Source organism: Trichomycterus rosablanca, chromosome 1 (assembly GCF_030014385.1).
Source record: "Trichomycterus rosablanca isolate fTriRos1 chromosome 1, fTriRos1.hap1, whole genome shotgun sequence".
Classification (NCBI taxonomy): Eukaryota; Metazoa; Chordata; class Actinopteri; order Siluriformes; family Trichomycteridae; genus Trichomycterus; species Trichomycterus rosablanca.
Genome location: NC_085988.1, coordinates 81,137,365 through 81,153,124, shown reverse-complemented (window position 1 = coordinate 81,153,124; position 15,760 = coordinate 81,137,365). Strand labels below are relative to the sequence as shown.

At 41.4% G+C, this 15,760-nt stretch overlaps 1 long non-coding RNA gene across 1 annotated transcript; it reads right to left on the bottom strand.

The window, feature by feature from the left end:
* Nucleotides 1–12,566: 12,566 nt before the first annotated feature.
* On the bottom strand, nt 12,567–15,217 carry LOC134325045 (uncharacterized). The gene is made up of 5 exons (XR_010014248.1): nt 14,923–15,217; nt 14,153–14,222; nt 13,916–13,969; nt 13,599–13,713; nt 12,567–13,254 (listed from the first exon to the last, which is right to left on the bottom strand). It is a non-coding gene; the product is annotated as an uncharacterized LOC134325045 (long non-coding RNA).
* Between the last annotated feature and the right edge of the window lie 543 nt (nt 15,218–15,760).

The following is a 15,760-nucleotide window of genomic DNA, read 5'->3' as shown; positions in this document are numbered from 1 at the left end:
TTGCATTGGATGCTTATGCAGTGAGTAAATGATGCACATGCTCTGGATACAACTTCCCATAACAATTAAACACGTTGAAAAATAGTGTATTTGTTGTTAAATAATTACAATTTAATCAAAATCTGTTATATTTAAAATAATTACAATAAATACATAAATACAGAAGTAAATAAATAGTGGGTGCTTGGGTAGTGCAGGGGTCTGCTCACCATCGAGCTCTTAAGCTATCAAGTTTGAATCTCAATTACTCAACTGTGCTATCGACCAGCCAGGAGTCCGTGGATGGAGAAAATGGTTGAACGGGTGCCTCATGGGTAATCAGGTGGTGCAATATATATATATATATATACAGTGTATCACAAAAGTGAGTACACCCCTCACATTTCTGCAAATATTTCATTATATCTTTTCATGGGACAACACTATAGACATGAAACTTGGATATAACTTAGAGTAGTCAGTGTACAGCTTGTATAGCAGTGTAGATTTACTGTCTTCTGAAAATAACTCAACACACAGCCATTAATGTCTAAATAGCTGGCAACATAAGTGAGTACACCCCACAGTGAACATGTCCAAATTGTGCCCAAATGTGTCGTTGTCCCTCCCTGGTGTCATGTGTCAAGGTCCCAGGTGTAAATGGGGAGCAGGGCTGTTAAATTTGGTGTTTTGGGTACAATTCTCTCATACTGGCCACTGGATATTCAACATGGCACCTCATGGCACCTCATGGCAAAGAACTCTCTGAGGATGTGAGAAATAGAATTGTTGCTCTCCACAAAGATGGCCTGGGCTATAAGAATATTGCTAACACCCTGAAACTGAGCTACAGCATGGTGGCCAAGGTCATACAGCGGTTTTCCAGGACAGGTTCCACTCGGAACAGGCTTCGCCAGGGTCGACCAAAGAAGTTGAGTCCACGTGTTCGGCGTCATATCCAGAGGTTGGCTTTAAAAAATAGACACATGAGTGCTGCCAGCATTGCTGCAGAGGTTGAAGACATGGGAGGTCAGCCTGTCAGTGCTCAGACCATACGCCGCACACTGCATCAACTCGGTCTGCATGGTCGTCATCCCAGAAGGAAGCTGACGCACAAGAAAGCCCGCAAACAGTTTGCTGAAGACAAGCAGTCCAAGAACATGGATTACTGGAATGCCCTGTGGTCTGACGAGACCAAGATAAACTTGTTTGGCTCAGATGGTGTCCAGCATGTGTGGCGGCGCCCTGGTGAGAAGTACCAAGACAACTGTATCTTGCCTACAGTCAAGCATGGTGGTGGTAGCATCATGGTCTTGGGCTGCATGAGTGTTGCTGGCACTGGGGAGCTGCGGTTCATTGAGGGAAACATGAATTCCAACATGTACTGTGACATTCTGAAACAGAGCATGATCCCCTCCCTTCAAAAACTGGGCCTCATGGCAGTTTTCCAACAGGATAACGACCCCAAACACAACCTCCAAGATGACAACTGCCTTGCTGAGGAAGCTGAAGGTAAAGGTGATGGACTAAACCCAATTGAGCACCTGTGGCGCATCCTCAAGTGGAAGGTGGAGGAGTTCAAGGTGTCTAACATCCACCAGCTCCATGATGTCATCATGGAGGAGTGGAAGAGGATTCCAGTAGCAACCTGTGCAGCTCTGGTGAATTCCATGCCCAGGACGGTTAAGGCAGTGCTGGATAATAATGGTGGTCACACAAAATATTGACACTTTGGGCACAATTTGGACATGTTCACTGTGGGGTGTACTCACTTATGCTGCCAGCCATTTAGACATTAATGGCTGTGTGTTGAGTTATTTTCAGAAGACAGTAAATCTACACTGCTATACAAGTTGTACACTGACTACTCTAAGTTATATCCAAGTTTTATTTCTATAGTGTTGTCCCATGAAAAGATATAATGAAATATTTGCAGAAATGTGAGGGGTGTACTCACTTTTGTGATACACTGTATATATACAGTGTATCACGAAAGTGAGTACACCCCTCACATTTCTGCAAATATTTCATTATATCTTTTCATGGGACAACACTATAGACATGAAACTTGGATATAACTAAGAGTAGTCAGTGTACAACTTGTATAGCAGTGTAGATTTACTGTCTTCTGAAAATAACTCAACACACAGCCATTAATGTCTAAATAGCTGGCAACATAAGTGAGTACACCCCACAGTGAACATGTCCAAATTGTGCCTAAAGTGTCAATATTTTGTGTGACCACCATTATTATCACTGCCTTAACCCTCCTGGGCATGGAATTCACCAGAGCTGCACAGGTTGCTACTGGAATCCTCTTCCACTCCTCCGTGATGACATCACGGAGCTGGTGGATGTTAGACACCTTAAACTCCTCCACCTTCCACTTGAGGATGCGCCACAGGTGCTCAATTGGGTTTAGTCCATCACCTTTACCTTCAGCTTCCTCAGCAAGGCAGTTGTCATCTTGGAGGTTGTGTTTGGGGTCGTTATCCTGTTGGAAAACTGCCATGAGGCCCAGTTTTCGAAGGGAGGGGATCATGCTCTGTTTCAGAATGTCACAGTACATGTTGGAATTCATGTTTCCCTCAATGAACCGCAGCTCCCCAGTGCCAGCAACACTCATGCAGCCCAAGACCATGATGCTACCACCACCATGCTTGACTGTAGGCAAGATACAGTTGTCTTGGTACTTCTCACCAGGGCGCCGCCACACATGCTGGACACCATCTGAGCCAAACAAGTTTATCTTGGTCTCGTCAGACCACAGGGCATTCCAGTAATCCATGTTCTTGGACTGCTTGTCTTCAGCAAACTGTTTGCTGGCTTTCTTGTGCGTCAGCTTCCTTCTGAAATGACGACCATGCAGACCGAGTTGATGCAGTGTGCGGCGTATGGTCTGAGCACTGACAGGCTGACCTCCCACGTCTTCAACCTCTGCAGCAATGCTGGCAGCACTCATGTGTCTATTTTTTAAAGCCAACCTCTGGATATGACGCCGAACACGTGGACTCAACTTCTTTGGTCGACCCTGGCGAAGCCTGTTCCGAGTGGAACCTGTCCTGGAAAACCGCTGTATGACCTTGGCCACCATGCTGTAGCTCAGTTTCAGGGTGTTAGCAATCTTCTTATAGCCCAGGCCATCTTTGTGGAGAGCAACAATTCTATTTCTCACATCCTCAGAGAGTTCTTTGCCATGAGGTGCCATGTTGAATATCCAGTGGCCAGTATGAGAGAATTGTACCCAAAACACCAAATTTAACAGCCCTGCTCCCCATTTACACCTGGGACCTTGACACATGACACCAGGGAGGGACAACGACACATTTGGGCACAATTTGGACATGTTCACTGTGGGGTGTACTCACTTATGTTGCCAGCTATTTAGACATTAATGGCTGTGTGTTGAGTTATTTTCAGAAGACAGTAAATCTACACTGCTATACAAGCTGTACACTGACTACTCTAAGTTATATCCAAGTTTCATGTCTATAGTGTTGTCCCATGAAAAGATATAATAAAATATTTGCAGAAATGTGAGGGGTGTACTCACTTTTGTGATACTCTGTATATATATATATATATATATATATATATATATATATATATATATATATATATATATATATATATATATATATATATATATATATACAGGGGTTGGACAAAATAACTGAAACACCTGTCATTTTAGTGTGGGAGGTTTCATGGCTAAATTGGACCAGTCTGGTGGCCAATCTTCATTAATTGCACATTGCACCAGTAAGAGCAGAGTGTGAAGGTTCAATTAGCAGGGTAAGAGCACAGTTTTGCTCAAAATATTGCAATGCACACAACATTATGGGTGACATACCAGAGTTCAAAAGAGGACAAATTGTTGGTGCACGTCTTGCTGGCGCATCTATGACCAAGACAGCAAGTCTTTGTGATGTATCAAGAGCCACGGTATCCAGGGTAATGTCAGCATACCACCAAGAAGGACAAACCACATCCAACAGGATTAACTGTGGACGCAAGAGGAAGCTGTCTGAAAGGGATGTTCGGGTGCTAACCCGGATTGTATCCAAAAAACATAAAACCACGGCTGCCCAAATCACGGCAGAATTAAATGTGCACCTCAACTCTCCTGTTTCCACCAGAACTGTCCGTCAGGAGCTCCACAGGGTCAATATACACGGCCGGGCTGCTATAGCCAAACCTTTGGTCACTCGTGCCAATGCCAAACGTCGGTTTCAATGGTGCAAGGAGCGCAAATCTTGGGCCCAATACTTGCCAAGGACTACCGAACCATTCTGGAGGACCATGTGCATCCAATGGCGGTGCCGTGTATCAGGATGACAATGCACCAATACACACAGCAAGACTGGTGAAAGATTGGTTTGATGAACATGAAAGTGAAGTTGAACATCTCCCATGGCCTGCACAGTCACCAGATCTAAATATTATTGAGCCACTTTGGGGTGTTTTGGAGAAGCGAGTCAGGAAACGTTTTCCTCCACCAGCATCACGTAGTGACCTGGCCACTATCCTGCAAGAAGAATGGCTTAAAATCCCTCTGACCACTGTGCAGGACTTGTATATGTCATTTCCAAGACGAATTGACGCTGTATTGGCCGCAAAAGGAGGCCCTACACCATACTAATAAATTATTGTGGTCTAAAACCAGGTGTTTCAGTTATTTTGTCCAACCCCTGTATATATATATATATATATATATATATATATATATATATATATATATATACAATATATATATATATATATATATATATATATATATATATATATATATATATATATATATATATATATATATATAGACATACAGTACAATGAAATTCTTGCTTTGCATATCCTGGCTTGTTTTGAAGCCGGGGTCAGAGCAGCCATTGTATGGCAGAGAGGGTTAAGGGTCTTGCTCAGAGCTGGGATTCAAACTCTCAATCTTTTAATTGATAGTCCAAAGCTCTACCCCCTAGGCTACTACTGTCCCAAAATCAACCACCCCTCACACAGGCACATCAACAAGCGAGCAGAAGATGCGATTACATATAGTAGTAATGAGGAACCTGTTTTTTGGTTATTCCTTGTTTTGCACCTTTCATTTTTCTTTCCACTCTAGTAATATTTTATTGGCTAAATGTAATATCCTCTTAAGTTGCACCACCCGATTACCCATGAGGGACCTGTTTAATCATTTCCTCCGTCAACAGATGCCTGGCTGGTAGACAGCACAGTTGAGCAGTTGAAATTCAAACTCAAGATCTCAGCAGGTGCATTACCCAAGCACCCATTATTTACTTAATAATTTACTTATTTATTTATGCATTCATTGTAATTATTTTAAATATAACATTAGTTAATTAAATCGTAATTATTTTACCACAAATTGAGTGATTTTCAACCGGTTAAACTCCCAGGAAAAAAAACTATGAACTTTCACAGTAAAACTGAATTATTTCACAGTTCTACTATGAATTGATGGTAATTTGGCCACTTCATGGTTCTACTGTGAAATTTCATAGTAATCTAGTTGACAGTTTTACTGTAAACCTTCATAGTTTGACCATAAATTATTTCACAGTTCTACTATAACAATTTCATAGTAAAACTGTAAACCTGATTGATTATTTTACTGTGATGTTTAACAGTTCCACTGTAAACTTGGTAAACAGTTTTACTCTGAACTTCACAGTTTACTTTGACTATAATTACTGTACTTTGACATAAATTATACAAAACAATACAGTGTATAGATCTCACAACTCAGAACTGTATCTTTGGCTCTTTGCCATTTATTAAGCAACGGTATAATTTCAAACACTGTAACGTCTAGTTCGCGCGGGGAGGCCCCTTGAAGAGATTATTGGTGCCTATTTACTTGCCCTGTCGTCAGTAGAACACACACACGAGTCGACCAATGCAGGTAATGGGAGTATTTATTTGGCACAGGAGCACCCACACTTCCATTCATCACAATCCGGATAGCAGCAGCAGTAGAATAAAACAGTCAGGCTACAAACCGAGCTAACACCATGCATGCTTCTCTATCGCTGTCTGATACTCTCTCCAAAATGCGCATGCTCATACCCCTTAAAGGGAACGTTACATATTCCCCCCCAGCAAAAAAAGGCTGACCCCAGCCGTCAACAAACAACTATACAGGGATCAACACAAATTGCAATAATATACAAACATGACATAGCTGGACATAGGAAGTAGAGCCACATGAGAGGTTTACAATGCATTGAGAAAAAAAAATACAATAAAAAATATACAAAAAAAAAATACAATACTCCAGTACCTTTTTTTTTTTTTTTTTTTTAACTTGAAAATCATAGATTTGTTAACATAGCCATAGAACAAAAATACATAACATTATTATAACACAAACATGGGATTAAAACAATTTGCCCTCAAAAACAACAAAAAAAAAAATCCAGTCCGTTAATGTCGGTCTTAGTTCAGGTAGTCGTCACCCTATGTCGAGGTCTTGGTCTAAGGTCATATGAGTGAGTAACAGAAAACCCAAAGTCTGTCACCTGCAACTGATTAGGTCTGTCCGTACCAGTAATAGTGTGAGAGTCCAGTTTTAACTTAAGGTCAGTGCAAGTCTCAAGACCGTCTGAGCGACCAACTCTACTTCTCAGTCCGTAAGAGTGAGTAGTAGGTACTTCACTGTCCTCAACAAACATATCAGCTAGCGATTGTGACAAGTCACCTTGACTAGAGCTAAGGCACTCTGGTTCGCCTGAAACTAGTGTACCCTCAATAGTAGCTCGTTTAGAAATTTCTGATTCAGCCTCAACACAATAAGGACTCAAACAAACATCATCCCCCTTACCTGCAGAGTTCTCCTGACTAGCAGTCAAGTCTGACATGAGGCACGTTTGTGACTGCGTGTGAGCTGTAGACCATGTACGAAAAGGTTGCAGGTTAACGACATGAACAACACCCACGTCAGTGCCGTCCTCCTTTGAGAGACGGTAGTTTACCTCAGAAAGTTTTTTAACCACTCTGTATGGGCCACTATAAACCGGGGCCAGTTTAGCAGTCAAATTAGCAGCAGCATCTGAACGTGGATGATTCTTTAAACGCACCAGATCACCAGGCTCGTAAGTGACTGAACGGTGCTTCTTGTCATAATGCCGCTTTTGTCGCTCATGACTTAATTGCAAAGAAACTCGAGCATGATCATGAATGTTCCGTAAATGCTCCTCAGGAGTTTCAGGCTGACTCAGTATGGGGTCATCCAGACCATCTGTAGATGGCCTCGTCACGAGGTCCATGGGGGTAGACAACTCTCTGCCATAAAGCATTCTTGCAGGACTAAACCCTGTACTCTCGTGCAGAGAGGTCCTAAGAGCAAAGCAAATCTGAGGAACAAATTTATCCCAGGTGTTATGTTTATTGCCAACATAAGCTCTGATTGCAGTTTTCAGAGTGCGGTTCACTCTTTCAGTGGCGTTGGTTTGTGGGTGATATGCAGTCGTAAGACGGTGTTCTGTCCCCAAGGTTTCCAGGACATGATTGAAAAATTCACTCATGAACTGCGTCCCTCGATCAGAGATCAAGTACTTTGGAGCCCCATGCCTTGCAAAAACATCACTTTGAAACTTGGTAGCAGCGACCTGTGCCGTTGCTTCTCTTACTGCGGACACCTCAACCCACTTACTAAAGTAATCCACAAAGACTAACAAGTAGGCATTACCCCCTTGAGTACGTGGCAACGGTCCAACGAAATCAACTCCTGCCACCTCCCAAGGCTCCTTGGCATGAACAGGAACTAGCATCCCAGCTGGCTTCTGCTGTGACGGCTTAGTGAGTTGGCATACAGGACAAGAGAGAACATAAGACTTAATGTATTTTCTCATTTTTGGCCAAAAGAAGCGTAATTTCAACCTGGCTAGAGTCTTGGAGAACCCAAGATGGCCAGCAGTTGGGTGGTCATGATAATATTTGAGAAGTGCCCCCTTAACAGACTCCGGAGCATACAGCTTTAAGTTACCTAACGGACGCAACCCACAACTGCAATCTGAGTCACGATAATACACAAGACCATCATGGACAACAAACTTGTTCTCCGATTCATCAGAGCAAGTATTAAGTGAATTCTCCAGTTTTTCCAAGAGCTCAGCCACCACAGGATCTTCCCCCTGTAGACGGCAGAGCTGCTCTTTGTCGGTTAACTCAGCCAGTGACTGAGCTCTCAAATCAAGGCCCGCTACAATGGCATACCTAGGAAGAACATCTGTTGGATTTACCTCGTCCTGTAGTGGATTTCTGGATAAGGCATCCGGAACTGTGTTCTGAGGACCCGGTTTATGAACAAAGTGCACGTCAAAATCTTGGATCCTTAGACACCACCTGGCCAAACGTCCAGAGGGATTAGGCCGGGACATTAGCCATTTTAGGCTGCTATGGTCGGTATAAACCGTGACCGAAAGTCCCTCGATATAGGGTCTAAAGTGCTCAAGGGCCCAAATTACACCAAGACACTCCTTCTCAGTCGTAGAGTAAGGTCTTTCTGACTTGTGTAAGGTTCGGCTAGCATAAGCTATAGCAATCTCCTTTCCAGCATCATTACGCTGCATAAGAGCTGCTCCGAGTCCAAGATCACAAGCATCAGTGTGGATACTAAAAGGGCGTTTGAAATCTGGGAAACACAAGACTGGAGCCGAGGTGAGACACGTCCTCAGATAGTCTATGGCTTCTTGACAATCTCTGTCCCACACAAATGGTGTGTCTTGTCTGGTGAGAGCAAACAAAGGCTCAGCATACTTGGCATAATTGTGAATGAACCTACGGTAATAGCTGGTCAGGCCTAAAAACTGCCTTACTTGCTTAACGTCAGTGGGCACAGGAAACTTCAGAACTGCATCAACCTTGTCCGTGTCTGGGAGAATTCCATCAGATGAAACCTTGTACCCCAAGAACTTCAGCCCTTCCCGGCAGAACTGACATTTCCCAAGCTTCAGGGTAAGCCCAGCAATTTCCAGTCGTGAGAAGACTTCCCTCAAGTCCAGAAGATGTTGTTCAAATGTCGGCGATGCAATCACAACATCATCCAGGTAAACAGCACAACTTTTGTAGATCAGGCCTGCCAAGACTGTGTTCATAAGCCTCTGGAAAGTCGCAGGGGCATTGCAAAGTCCAAAGGGCATGACCTTGAACTGGAATAGGCCACAATGGGATGCAAAAGCAGTTTTCGGTCTGGCGTGTTCATCCACACCAACCTGCCAATAACCGCGAGCCAAGTCAAGTGTTGAGATAAACTTCCCCCGAGCAAGAAAATCAAGGGCTTCGTCCACTCTTGGTAACGGGTATCTGTCCTTCACTGTCACCTGGTTAAGGCCTCTATAATCCACACAAAACCTAGCTTCTCCAGAAGGCTTGGGGACAATGACAACCGGTGCAGACCAGGGTCCTGAAGCAGGTTCAATGATGTTGTCAGTAAGCATTGACTGAATGTGTTCTTCAATGAGTTTCTTCTTAAGCGGCGAAGAACGATATGGAGGAAGATGAATAGGTCTTGCATCACCAGTCTCAATGCAATGGACAGCGACAGTAGTGTGCCCAAGACGTGCTGCAAATAGGCCACTGAAATCTGTCAGCAACCCGTTCAATCTCTCTTTTTGTGCAGGCTCCAATACGGAGTCACCAAGACGAAGTGAACAGTCATTAAGACCAGAGTAAAGAAAGTCTGGTTCTTCTAGTGAACACAGGATGTCAGAGGATAGTGATACATCCCCATGATCTAGTTCATCAGGCATCTCTTGTGACCCTAGAGTGACAGTTCTGCTTGGAATGTGAATTGAGATGGATGCCCTGATCATGAAATCCATCCCGAGAATAAGAGGTGAGGACATTGTCTTCAAGACCACAAACCGATGGAAAAAACGTTGGCCTTGGAACCAAATAGGCAACCATGTAGTTCCTACTGGGTCGCAGTAAGCAGAATCAGCTAGCCTCAACGGAAGAGAAATCCATGGCTCGCACTTCAGCTTACCGGTTTTATCTTTATCAACATAATCCGCTAACACAGCAGATAACGAGGCACCAGTGTCAAGCGTTGCGGCTACAACCTGATTCTTAAGTTTAACACTCACACAGAAAGGTGTGTTCCAAGAAGCATCAGAAGACGTGTCTACTATATGCCCTAAATGATGACGATCTACAGGGGTACCTACATTGCCAGAAAACACACTGGAACCGCTTGAGGACTGTTGGGCCTCAGGGTGATACTGTCTACCGCCTTTGGCACCACCCTGCTGTTGACTTTTCTTTTTAGACCGTTCTTGATCCATAGGTTGTGTACTTAAACCACCTGGGCCTTGTGGCAAAAATTCAGTTACACCTTCATTAAAATTTCCATCTCCCTGAAAAGATTTACGGTTACACTGAGGACAGGTTCGCGAAGTATAACCAGGTAAAGAGCATTTGAAACACAACACGGCCCCGACTGACTTAGCAGGAGCTGTCCGAGAGCTACCAAAGTCTCTATGACCAAGTGCAGCATGCAATTCATGTGCCCGCAGCAAAAGATCTGCCACTGAGTTTAACCGGGTACCATACAATGCAATGGTATACTTTTCTTGTGCATGTTTGCAAACAAGTTCAACCTGGTCTAGTTCAGGAGGAGGATATCTGAGCTTACTGAATTCACTTAACATGTGTGCCACAAATGTCGGAAGAGGCTCATCTGGTGCTTGAAAGTAATCAAGAATACCCTTCCAGATTTTCTCTTGATTATTGGAAGGCAGAAAAGCTTTTTGAAAGAACTGCGAAAATTGGTCCCAACTACCCAAGTAGGGCTTGAGGACCTGAAACCAACGACTCGGTTCTCCAGAGAGAAAACGTGGCAATTCTGTTAGAATCTGCACATCAGTCAAAGTCATGTCCTGCCTAAAAGCTTCTACAGTACGCAACCATTCCATGGGTGGAATACTATCAGACCCATCAAACTTAAGCGGCTGCATTTTTGAGTGTTGCAGTAAAGACGTAAGCACACGTGAAGTGCTACTTAGCACATCAGAGTCAGAAGCGATACAGCTGCCTGAGCATCGGTTCGTACAGCAAGAAGTTTTATGTTTATCCTCAACACAAGATGTAATATGTGAATTGAGTACACCCGTAGAGGAATTAGACTGAGCCCCAAGCAAGTGAGAGCTTGAGTATGACCTAGGCTGACTAGACTCGGTAGTGTCTACTGTGTGAGCAAGTGTATGAGGTGTAGATGTACTTAAAGGAACAGACCACCTCACACTCTGACTACGAAGGTTAGCCCTAGTATCAGACCTCAATTGCTTAAGAATCTCAGTCTGAACTTCCAATGCAGTACTAAAACAATCATTTAACAGTCGTATCTCTTGTCTCATTGAATCAACCTGACTTTCTAAAGTGTCAGGCTTAGAGCTGGGTGCAGCAGCACAAGCCCCAACGGCACTGTCAGAGTCAGTCAAATGATCAAAATCATCCATTTTCACACAATACAGAAAACAGTATTAACAATGAACGGAATTGCGTAAAACAGAACTACAATAATAAAGAAAATAGCTTACACTGAACTGTCAATTTATCAAAGTCACTAACAGTATAACTAATGTAAGTATTACAAAATTCAATAATGAACTCTAGAAAAGCATTAGTAATACAAAAACAATTAATAGAAACAGGCTTACTTGTTGCTTTCCTAAACACTGACAGGAGCTCTACTGCAAACCGATGTAAAACGCACCCGTTTTCATCCCATTAGAGTCCCAATGCAGGCGTAACGTTTATACACCGCATAAAAGTACATTCATCCACTGTAAATAAACACTTAGTCTGTGAAACATCACCAACAGCCTTTGAAAAAAGTAAAATTGTCAGTGATAGAGTTCCACACGAAAACACAAACAATAGTAAGTAAAAGTATCTTCTTTGCAAGGAAAATAAAGTTCACAAACCAGCTTAGTTTGCAACAGCATTCGTAGAACCGCTTGTCAAATTGGCAAACATGAAAAACAAAAACAAAAATCAGATTGCCCCTGAAATCGAGCGAAAGTTAAAAGTCAGTTCAATGTCCACAAAATGAAACTGTAGAAAAAGTGTGACAACACGCAAGGCTAGCGGTTAGCATCCAGTAGCCTAGCCAGCATATCGTCACGAACTTCCAAACAGAAAAATATCCAGTCTTCGTCGAAACAATAATTCACCAGCAAATGTGACGAAGCTCGATTCAGGAATAAAGTTAATTCGCTAGGAAAACTCACGGAAAAGCAACAAAATATATCCGTAACGAACCCAGGCCCAGTGTAGCAACCAAGCTAAAGCTAAAACCACACTAACACACTGTGGGTAGCCAAAAGTCCGCAGAAAACATAAAAAATAGTACAAAACCCTCCTTATTCAAAAATTAAAACACTCAGCACCGGATCATAACTCCAGGCAATGAGAAAAAAGAAAAAGAATTGGAGAGTCCAGTTACAACACGGTTCGGGCGCCAATTTGTAACGTCTAGTTCGCGCGGGGAGGCCCCTTGAAGAGATTATTGGTGCCTATTTACTTGCCCTGTCGTCAGTAGAACACACACACGAGTCGACCAATGCAGGTAATGGGAGTATTTATTTGGCACAGGAGCACCCACACTTCCATTCATCACAATCCGGATAGCAGCAGCAGTAGAATAAAACAGTCAGGCTACAAACCGAGCTAACACCATGCATGCTTCTCTATCGCTGTCTGATACTCTCTCCAAAATGCGCATGCTCATACCCCTTAAAGGGAACGTTACAACACGCACAAAAACAACTGGTAAGGATTCCTTCTAAATGGTAAACTGATAACACATTTACCAACTTGGCATTCTATATTGCAATGTTAAATGTTCTATAATAATAGTAATATAGAAAATAATAGTAATAGATTGTATTTGTTATATAATAACATAATTATATTACACTTAATAATTTATTTTACGATGGTAATTATACAATAATATAATTTTATTATACAGTAATATATACAATTATATAACTGAATAATGTATTGTGGTATAAATCTCTATATATAAACTCTATACATACATAATGAAAAATCTAATTCATAATCATTCACTATGCATTTAATTATGGCAGTATTGGGTGCTTGGATGTGTCCTGTGTCTTTGTGTGTGTGTGGGGCGTGAATTGTGAAATGAATTACACCTCTTGTTTTCCTAGCTTGACCACATCATTGAATTTGCTGGTGAAGCACTTTTTGGACCTCCTTCATGGGAAAAATATGTTTGTCCACCTTTTGAAAAATAATAAATAAATAATCAAACATTTGCCGCCATCACCTCTAAGCTACAGGGGCCCTAATATACTTGATCAGCAATGCCTTACATCTGATGTATCATAAGGCATATACTTGGTGAGCGTATCAATATATAAATGCAAACATATGTTTATACATGTTAAAAAGATTGATTGATCTTAAGCAGAAGTTAAAGTGACAGACAAAGTACCGTGTATTTTATTTTTTATATATAATCTGTTGTTTGAGTGCTCAATATATGACGAGCTATATAAACTTTGTGATCTCACCATTAATTCTTATGGTGCAAAAAATATTTATTGCTGAAAAACATGACTTACCTTCATCTGCACTAATGCACTGATGCAGACAGATCTTTTTTTTTTAATTTCATTATTTTAGCAGCTCTGACTGCCTTAAGATGGATCGGCATGGCCCATTTGATTCACTAGTAGACTGAAAAAGAATCAAATAATTAATATCAGCAGATATGTGATCAGTACACAGTTTAGCATTCACCCCGTGGTAACACACCCAACAGAAGTTGAAAACAGTCGGGGCTTTAAGCATATATAGATGGGCAGGCGGGCACAAAGGTGGATGAATGGATGGATGAATAGACATTGTCAGCACCAAAACTGTATCAACTAGCACTTACTTTAAGTTTCCCAGATCCAGGCCTCCTTGTAATTTTCTTCTTTACAGCATAGTCCTAGAATGAAATGATTTAGAATATGTAGTTATCTGAGGCTACAAAAACAGTAACATTCTGTGGATGTGATAGTAAAGCAATGTACTGAATATCAAACGTGCTGCTACTATCCTGAACTAGAATATGGAAAACATGTCCTTATGTGCTGATATAAATGTAGGCAGATACTCTTATCTACAATACCCGGGTCTTCTCTGTCGGACACTGAGACTCTCTCAACCTCAGCAGCCTTCCTTGACATGTGGTCATTTTCCTGGAATAAAAATACTGTTTTTAATTTCATATTTAAAATCTGTAGTTAACAGAATGCTACAATAGCTGAAACACAGTGGCACAAATGCAGGGTTTTCCCTGGGTTGTTGGTGGGCTTACGTGGTGTGGTCACTGGGCTTGGGCTTAGGTGGTGCCCAAGTCTTATAAGAGTAGAAAAGGAAAAACCTGAAATGTGTGTTAATAGACATTTTCTGAATAAATCATATAAACTTTGATCAACTGCCTCAGCTTCACAGCAATAATTTAAAGCACACAATCATTCAAAAGAAAAAGCTGGACCTCCACTATTTTAAGAGCAACAAGGTTAACGTCCACATTTAATTAATGTAGAGATGTGTGTATAAATAATATATATACACATTCATTAAATGTGGACGTTAACCTTGTTGCTCTTAAAATAGTGGAGGTCCAGCAAAAACTAAGTAATTGCACCAGTCTTAACGCGTTGCAAACATTACTAAACATTTAAAAAGCACACAATCAACTAACATTAGCTAACAGACTGTTAATGCTAATGTTATAGTTTAGCTAATGTCCCAAGTAACTAATTTGAAGACATATAATCCTGAGACTTGTGTTATTTTCGGCTTTCTAAAATGGGCACTTATTTTTAATAACATTTCAGGCACAGTAAAGATATCATTGTTTATTATTATAAACTGTTTACGTTTATGACTTACCATCGAACTTCAGGAGCTTAGCATGTTAGCATGGCTCCGCTTCACCAACGTCTTTTTATCCATTTCTCACTTTCCAGGTAACAGTTTAGCCGTTGACGAGATTTTCCGTCGTCAGATTCTTGTGTCTTTTAATAAGCTCTGACTCAATAATTGACGCTGTAGAAGAGAGGAATAACATCGTGGGAGAGACAACAAGTGGGTAAAAACACCCTAAATATGTTTAGAACTACAAATGAACTTTCTTCTGTTGATTCGTGGTTTGAGCCAGAGCGGTAGAGAGAACAGAGTGGCGACACTCCCATAGGGAACCGTTGGAAAGGGGGCGGGACATATTTTCTGTGCAGCTTCCGGGTTGTGGAGCTCTGTATAGTTCCAAACATCCCATAGAGCCCCATTCATTTTCACTACTTATCAAACATTTTTAGCTGTATGTTGCTTTGTTTTAAAAAAATAATGAATTTGATGTCATTAATATACTTAATACTGTTATTGTTTAGCATTTGCTCAGCACTAAATGTTACATGTTTATCTTAATTAATAGGTATAACCCAATTTAGCTTAGTCAGTTAAGCTTAATGACACACGAGTCTTTTCACCTAAAATGAGTTGATTAATCAAGAGTCTTGTTACAGAAATGATCATAAAACATTAGAACCACAATAAATCATTATACTTTTACTTTCATACTTAAGTACATTTGAAGGTAAATTTAGTTTAGTACTTTAGTGGAGGTAAAGAGTATTTTTACTTTTACTAGTACTTTTACTGGAGTAATATGTTACCTTGGATATCTCTACTTTAACTCAACTACATGGTTTGTCTACCTTGTCCACTCATG